The sequence below is a fragment of the Ursus americanus genome, chromosome X (genome assembly GCF_024610735.1).
Source record: "Ursus americanus isolate L20-20 chromosome X, mUrsAme1.1.p, whole genome shotgun sequence".
Classification (NCBI taxonomy): Eukaryota; Metazoa; Chordata; class Mammalia; order Carnivora; family Ursidae; genus Ursus; species Ursus americanus.
The window spans coordinates 34,799,299-34,808,411 of NC_142164.1; the positions used below are offsets into that span (position 1 = coordinate 34,799,299).

Here is a 9,113-nt window from a genome sequence, read left to right on the forward strand (position 1 = left end):
TCAAGAATTAGTGAATATTCTGGCAATGCACATCTGTGGAAGCACCAAACTTGCTGACTTCAGTGCCATATACATAGTGGTGCTGAGATGGGTGTATAATTTCAGAAATTCACATCAATGTACATTTTGCAAAGCCTTCACATAAGAGTAGGAAATAGGAAACTCTTTGCCATACACTTTTATATTAATATGTGCTCTCTGGGTATAAAATTAATCACCACACCATCAAAAATCGATTGCTAAATTATCTTGCAAGCTAAGAAATACAAACCATTAAGTTTAGTAGATTAGTACACTCTCCAGGTGATACTTATTCTCCTCATTTGACAATTGACTGGTCACACCTGCTTTCTTTTCCATAATACCCACATGGAATTATCTTATATAGAAAAAGGCCCACCAGAGGTTCAATTAACCCAGCTGTCACACATCTGTTGCTATCTCTATAAATGCGGCGATTTGCTGGTAATTACTCTTCCGATAACAATCAAAAACTTCACACCTCTTTTTTTATTGTGATAGTCTCTTACTTCCTCCATCCAAACTGCCTCAATGACTTTGTTTGTGATCCAAAGATTCCAGAACATATCCAACTATTTCAGATCTCGCAAATGGACTTGTAAACAAGTCTGGCATCTACATTTAGTGACTTGGAAACTTATAGACACGGTTATCAGAGTATTCTATAAAATTTCAAAATAAGAACCCAGGCTAGCTTATAAGGGTCTAAAGTTGTTATTCTACTGTAAACAGGACTATAAACTTGCTATGAGAACATTAAGTAAATTGCATTATTGCTTTGTGCCTGAATTTTCTAATCTGTAGTATGTGCAGGAAGACTGGGCTCTTCATTCTACTTTACAGAATTTTTGGAGCATAGTGCATGATTGCTATGGTCTGAATGTTTGTGCCCTCCATTCCAAAAATTCATATGTTGTTAATGTAATGCCCAAGGTGATGATATTAGGATGAGAGATCTTTGGGAGGTGATTAAATCATGAGGGCCAAGCCCCCATGAAGGGGATTAATTCCCTTATAAAAGAGGCCCCAGGAGGTGCCTGGATGGCTCAGTCGGTTAAGCTTCTGCCTTCAGCTCAGGTCATGATCTCAGGGTCCTGGGATCACACCCCACATCAGGCTTCCTGCTGGGTGGGGCATCTGCTTCTCTCTCTCCTTCTGCCCCTCCCCAGCTTGCTCTTGCTCTCGCTCTGGCACTTACACTCTCAAATAAATAAAATCTTAAAAATAAAAAAAAAAAGAGTCCTCAGAAATCTAGCTCACCCCTTCCACCATGTGAAGATACAAGAAGTCTGCAACCCAAAAGTTCCTCACCTAACCATGTTGGCTTTCTGATCTCAGACTTCAGCTTCCAGAATCGTGAAGAAAAAAAAAATTAGGTTCTCTAAAAGCTGCTTGGTCTGTGGTATTTTGTTAGAATAACCCAAAATGGCCATGACAATGGTTATATAAATTTCCTGGGGCATTAACCATATCGTGGTAATAGCTTCTCCTGGATTTGAAATATACAAATCTGGTAGCACAGATGTTTTTCTTAATAATAAATGTTACCATTTATTTGCATAGCACTTACTATTATTCAAAAGGGTTCAAACATAAGGCATTAAGTACCTACTATGTTCCAGACACTGTGCTAAGTACTAGAACCACAAAAAGGACTAAGAAAGGACTAAAACCTAGTCCCTTGCTTTGGGGGTCTCTGAAGCAGCCCCATAAATAAAATACCTCTTTCCTGCTCAAATTCTGAGCCAACTGTATTGTCCTATGTAGGACATAGAAGTAAGTTAGGTAGATAGCAAAATACTAACTTCAGTTCTCATAAAACAGATATTCAAGAATCTGATGCTTCTAAAGCCAAGGAGATTTCATAATCTGAATCCCAGAACTACTACTTAACCATTTAGCAGGTTAGGACAGGAAAAACTGTCCCTGGAGAACAGGGCTGTCTATATGCTCCCTGTAGGCAGCTGTTCCCAAGGACGCAGGGCAGAGGAAAGGGCTTCACTATGGACACTTAATTTCTGCATCCAAAATCACCAATTTACTCCTCTCCCATCCTCAGTAAATAATGAGTAAGGAATAGAGGCCAGGTGTGTTACACTAATGGATGTTCTTCCATCTGGAAAGAAATACCAGGAGTGGAGAGGAAGCACTCCCCTACCCTAACACCTGCCCTCAAGGACTTCATCTCATTGATATTCACAGAAACCTGAGAGGTAAATAGAGATGTTTTGTCTGTATTATATAAGAGGCAGCTGAGTTCTAGAAGAGTCACATAGCTAGGTTAGAAATCAAGAGAATATCTCAATTCTTTATGGTATGAATTTGGACACTGTTACCAATGCAATTAGATCATGGACTTGTCTATACCTACATTTTTTTCTCTTGCAAGTGAGACATGGGCTTGGATTCCAAATGGTTTTGTGACTATCTAAGGTTTTGACAAAAGCATCTATCATCTTGTGTATAGATGCGGTTGTTTTCTAATTTGAATCTTCTACCATAAAAGCAGGTAAGGCTTAAAAAATTGAATGCCACTATTGTAACGTTATAGAGAGTTATAGAGGAAGCAGCCAGGCAAAAGTGAGACAAACAGATAAGGAAGACAAAATAAAAACAGGTGGTTATCTAATGCTCAATATGAGAAAGAATGCTTAATTTTGTCAACTGGCACTGTGTTTCTATAATAGTTTTGAGTCACTACTGCTTACTACGCATCTGATATATACAGTTCTGGTTAAGCACTACTTATGTACATGATGTCATTTAATTTTCACAACAAATGTACGAGGACATTCTCTTTCTTCAGATAGGAAAACACGTATTTAGATCAAGTGACTTGTCTAATTTCACGTCATCCTTAATATGCCGTAGTGTCAGAATTTGAACCCAAGACTTCTGACTCCAGAGCCCACACTCTTAACCAGTACATTCTACTGGTCTGTCAGCTAAGAGCATACATTGAGTTACCTCTGGAGGCAACACATCCAGTGAGGGACAATAAAATACATCTAAGAGAGCAGTTTTATTTCCAAGCTTATAATACAATTACGTACATATGACACAAATATTTAAAAGGCTTTTAAAAAAGTTTACAGTGCACAGGTGAGCACAAATAAACCTATTAGCAAGCACAGGACTCCCGAGAGGAGCTGAAATGAAAAAGTGATCCAAGAGTTGAGCTGACAAGCACGTGCTAAAAGTCTGAGCCATTTAAAGATGGGGTAAGCTGCCTCAGATAGTAGTAAATTCTCACCATGTGAGGGGCTTCCCACACAGGCCGGATGGACAAACACTTTGTAGATCAAACTGGGTTATTTAAATGGCATCTAAAGTTCCCCTAATCCTGAGATTCTGTGATTTAGTCCATTTATTTTGAATATCCATTGTGCGCCAAGTGCTGGGATAAGGTCCTCTCACAGAGGAGAATAAGTCATACATTCGAGGAGACTGCAGTCGAGAGGGCAAATAGCACAAACCCAGAAATGTAGAATGAAGTGTGATATGGCTTGGGAGCAAAAAAGATCTACACCTAACTCAAACCGGAAAGGGGAATTAAAAAGGGAAATCAGACGTTTCTTAGAGGTGATGCCTAAACTAACCCTTGAAGGAAGAGTAAAAATTAGCCAGGTGTTCCAGCTCCCTATTGCAATGTAACAAAGTATTTTTAATACTTGAAACAATCATATCTTAGAATTTGGGTACTTACTTAGCAGCTGGGCTGGTTGGTAGGATGCAAGACAGTTTCACGCACATGCCTGGTACCTTGAAGGAGATGGCTTTAAAGCCTAGTCTCTCTCTGCTAGAACCTTCCTTCTTTCCATGAAGTCTCAGGCTTCTCCGTAAGATCCCTCCGGCAGGGCAGGTGGATTCTTAACAAGGTGGCTCAAGGCTCCAGAAACTACTGCCCCGAGAGATCTAGGTGGGTGCTCCAAGGCTTCTTATAACAGCCTTAGAAGTCAGGCAGTATCACAGCCAACACAATTTATTGGTTACACATGAGTCAGTGTGGGAGGGAACACATAAGTGTGTAAACACCAGGGAGGCGTGGTTTATTTGAGACTATTATGGAGACTGGTTACCACACCACGCTAAGAGGTTTGGAGATTCTGATGGTATAATTTTCTGCTAAAAGGAATATCATGAACAAAGGCAATGGTACATGTAAGAATAAATCCTGAGAAACATCAGGCTGCCACTGTTACCAGCACAGCGTGTGAAAGGAAACAGAGGGGAGATCCGCTCTGCACTTAGCTGCCAAATCCCGAATCCTGGGCCCCACATAGATGACCTTAAACCAGAAATGAGGACGCGTGCCAACAGCCTGTTAAAACATGTGGACCACTCTGAAGTTCTGGGCATGCACAGAAATGCCTTAGCCAAAAGTATTAAAAAGGCATTATCAGGAACTGGCACTGAAGTGGCATCCAGATAAAAATTGTGAGAATAAAGCAGCAGAGAGAGAATTCAAACAAGTAGCTGAGGTATAGGAGGTGTTATCAGATGCTAAAAAATGAGACCTCTATAACGAATATGGCGAAGAAGGATTAAATGGTGAAGGTGGAAGTCATTTTGACAGTTCATTTGAGTTTGGCTTCACCTTCCATAACTCAGACGATGCCTTCACGGATTGTGTGTGTGTGTGTGTGTGTGTGTGTGTGTGTAAGAGACTGGTTTCTATTCAACTTCTTTGAAAACCCACTTGTGGACTTTTGGGGGGCTCACAGCTGTCCCCCATAGAAGCCGAGGCAGAGAAATGGTTTTTGCTGCCTTCAGTGGATTTCCATATTTTGAAGGGAATTTGCTCCTTTTGATATAGGATTCACATTCTCAGGTTCACTAGGTCATGGAAGCCTCATTTCATTCTCTTCCTTGTCATTTGAGGATAGTTGGGTGGGCAGCTTCAAATCTGTATCAACTTTTACTAAAATTGTTAGTGGCAGGAAAATCACTACAAAGAGAATTGTTGAAATGGTCAAGAAAGAGTAGAAGTTGAAGACAGCCAGTTAAAGTCCTTAACAATAACTGGTAAGGAGCAGCTGCTATGCTTGGATAACAAGTAATTCAATGCAACCAATTAATACAAAAGTTAAATATAACAAGCACCATTTGAGGATTAGTAGGAACCTTTTTTTTGAAGATTTCAAATGAACTTGACTTTCAGTATAACTGTACCTAATCTTAAGTATTCATAACCACAACTCATGGTAGCCCATATTTGTCAGACTTTTGAGTTTATTGTTGGAGCCTCTTAGGACTTTTTTTTTTTTGTCTTTAAAATTGTTGTAAATCTTTGTGTCTTTATTAAATGTAATCCGAGGTGGCCATGACTCTTTCATGCATTAATACCAGCATGGATCTATTTTCTCAATGTGTTTGCAATGTGAGACAAGTAGTGTCAACCTGCTGTATAGTTCATATTGCCTGGATGAATCTTCCACAACAATAATTTCTTGTTTTTTTCAGTATTTAGTAGTGAAAGATATTAATGTGTAATAGTAATACATTTCTGGTTTAATATAAATTGAGGATGCTTTCTAATTGTGTATGAATGCTGGCAACTTAGTAAGTTTTGACAATTGTTTAAATATATAATGTTAAACTTAGGCTTAAAAAGTAAACCTGGTAAACTGGGTCTTTGTCATTTGCTATATATATATATTAAAAAAAAAAGAAATGTGAATGTGCATTTGGTGCATTGAAAAAAAAAAGTCCTGAGAAACACCAAGCCACAAAACTGTATAGTGTTATGGTTAAGAGTGCAGGCTCTAGAGTGAGATTTTGGAGCCAGTTATTCTCCAGTGCAGATTTTGTACCCTAGAACTAAATTGTCCAAGGTTATTAAATTTAAGTTAAGTGATTGAATTAGTTAAATTAAAAGTTCAGTTCTCTAGCTTCACCTCAATCACAGTGGCCACATTTCAAGTGCTCAATAGCCACATGTGGCTAGTGGCTACCATATTGAATAACACAAACATAAAACCTCCCCATCACAGAAAGTTCTCATGGACAGCAGTGTGCTTGACGGTCTTTTAATAGACTTTCATTTAACTAACTTGCCTCATTAACGCTGTATTCCCATTGCAAAACTTATCAATTGATACATAAGACATACTGAAATTCATGGGTAACCACATATATTTTCACCCCCCAGTTTAACTGCTTATAAAAAGCCAGTTGTGTTTGTTCCCAAACTTGTGTATTCCAGTTTATTTATATTGCAATTACATAACTTAATTTGTCAACAGATAAAATACAGATGGGAAAAGTCTTCTATGCAAATTAAGTTGAATGCCTTATTAAGAATTAATAAAGACACATTAAAATTTATTTGCTGCATAATTAGTCTTAGGCTAGAGAAATTATAAGATATTAGAAGGAAAAACATCTAGAACTCTATGCTCAGATAACTTCAAGAGTCTCCACTTTAAAAAGCCTGAAACTGCAAAGTGTTAGACAATAATGGATTCAATTTATAAAAGAAAAATGAAGCTGAACTCCAATAAATAGAATCATTTATCAAATGATGGATAAACACATATGATATTCTAAGTTAATATAAATAAATTTAGAGAGATAATCAGACATTGTATGCTTCCTAGTGGAAGAAGACAACACCACATATTAAGTCTTGAAAAAATCAAACCTCTAGATCCAATCAAGTTTCTAGATCCAATTGTGGCTAAAATCCAGCCACAATTACCATTTTATAGGAAATACAGAGGACAAAGAAACTCGTTAAACTACACCATGGGAATGCAATCAGCAAAATCCATTCTGTGGGAAATGCTACAAGACAAACGACCTAGTTTCTTTCTTTTTCTTAACATTTTTTTTATTTATTTGAGAGAGAGAAGTGAAGGCAGATGCTTAACCGACTGAGCCACCCAGGCACCCCTGACCTGGTTTCTTCAACACACTGTAAAGAGAGAGAAATGGAGAGGTAACTAACAGATTAAAAGAGACTTAAAATATAGAGCAACCAATCACAATGTGTAGACGTTACTTGGATCCTAATTCATATTCATTGTGTAAAGTATTTAACATGAGACAATGGGAAATATGTACAATGGCAGATTATTTGATGTTATTAGGATAATTATTAATATTATAGGTGAAATAATTGTGATTATTTTAAAAAAGTGTCCAGTTCTTTTAGAGATATATACTGAAATATTTACACACGATATGATGACCAAGATTTGCTTAAATATTCTATGGGAGGGGATAGTGGATAGAGGTATGGATGAAGCATGATGGGTTGATTATTTTAAGCTTTTATTTATTTAAGGGAGGGAAAGAGAGTGAGAGGGGAGGGGTAGAAGGAGAAGCAGACTACCTGTTAAGTAGGGAGCCCGAAGCTGGGCTCAATCCCAGGACCTGAGCCGAAGGCAGACACTTAACCAACCGACCCACCCAGGCACCCCTGACAGATTATTATTGGGACTGGGTATTGGGTACATAAGGATTCATTATACTATTCTATCTACTTTGTCTACATTCTAAATTCTCCATAACACAAAGTTTTAAAAAGATAATGTATCATTTTTCTCACTAAGTTTTTCTAAGAGACCAACTAAGTCCCAGTAGCACCAGATGAAGAAAATATAAACAAAGTAATATAATAAAGATTAAGAACGTTTTAGTTATTTTCCATAATTTCTCCCTCTTAATATCAAACCAAATTAAAAAAAAATATGTCCCTGCTTCAAACACAGGTTGAAGGCACTAAAGTCTGCCTACTGGGTATTCAGCACTGATTCTGGCATCAGCACTGATTGTAATCCCAGGTTTGTCACTAATTGCATTACCCATGGACAAGGTAATCAATGTTTTGAAACTTCAGTTTCCTCATCTGTAAAATGGGAGTAAGAATAAAAGTACCTGCATTATAAGGTCATTAGGAAAACTCAATAATATAACCCAATGTAACATGTTTTGCTTGTTTGCAGCAGAGCCCACAATGGGAACTAATAAGAGAATATACAATGGAAATCGTGAGAATAATATGGAGAACAGCTTTGAAGGTCATACCAGTGAACTTGGATGCTCTATTACATGAATTGTAAACATTCGAAACACTTGAGTGAGAGAAAATGTTTGAGAAAACTGATTTTGATGGGACAGAAATAGAAGGTAGAAAAACCACATAGTTGTTGCAATTTTTGCAAGAAGACCTACACTTACGTGGTGGCTATAGAAACGGAAAATAGGGGCACCTGGGTCGCTCTGTTGTTTAACGTTTAAGTGTCTGACTCTTGATTTCGGCTCAGGTCATGATCACAGGGTCCTAGGATTGAGCCCCGCGTTGGGCTCTGTGCTCAGCAGGGAGGCTGCTGGAGACTCTATCTCCCCTGCCCCGTTCTCAAATAAATAAATAAATCTTTAAAAAAAAAAAGGAAAATAAAGGACATCCAGACACTCCTGTGAAGAGGCACTAAAGTTAGAAATAGCAAGGTGTCCATTTGACTCCTGACTACTAATTATCAGGGAGCCCCATCTTCAAACCACTCACCTCAGGTGGGTAGAAACACAGAGGAAAAGAGATGGAAAGAAAGGTGGAGGACAAAAGGGGACATCAGTCTCGGGTTTCAAAGACTGTTGCCTCTTTATTCACCTTACTCAGTGCTAACACGAAAGATGTCAGAGGCTTAATGCGGAACTGGGTAAATATATAAAGTACCAGTTGAGGTTTAATAAGACCTGATTGCTCGGGACGGAGTGAAGGATCAGGAAGATACCCAATGCAGTTTCCTGCAGATGACCGAATGTATTTTTCTCTTGCAGCTCTCAGCTTCCTTGCCCATAACCCCCAGCTGGGAACGAAAGAAGTAAGGGCAGCTAATTGCTCACAAAGGGAATTACAAGAAAAATCTAAAAGTCATTTACAACTTTCACTGTTACTCAACAAAATAGACTGTTGTACTCCAGGAAGTGGCATTCTTTATAAAGTTACATTTTCTTAAGCAAACTTTTTCCAGGCCCACAGCAGTAAAGAATGCATTTAAGATTCTCATTCCTTCCTAACTCCAATCATCCCCAATGTTATTTTTCACTTTAAAATTGAGCAATACTCCAGCTTTTCTTAGATGATA

General features: G+C 38.2%; 1 pseudogene; it reads left to right on the top strand.

Annotated features, from left to right (window-relative positions):
* The first annotated feature begins 4,321 nt into the window (after positions 1 to 4,321).
* Positions 4,322 to 5,081, top strand: LOC148106886 (dnaJ homolog subfamily B member 6 pseudogene; annotated as a pseudogene).
* Positions 5,082 to 9,113: the final 4,032 nt, after the last annotated feature.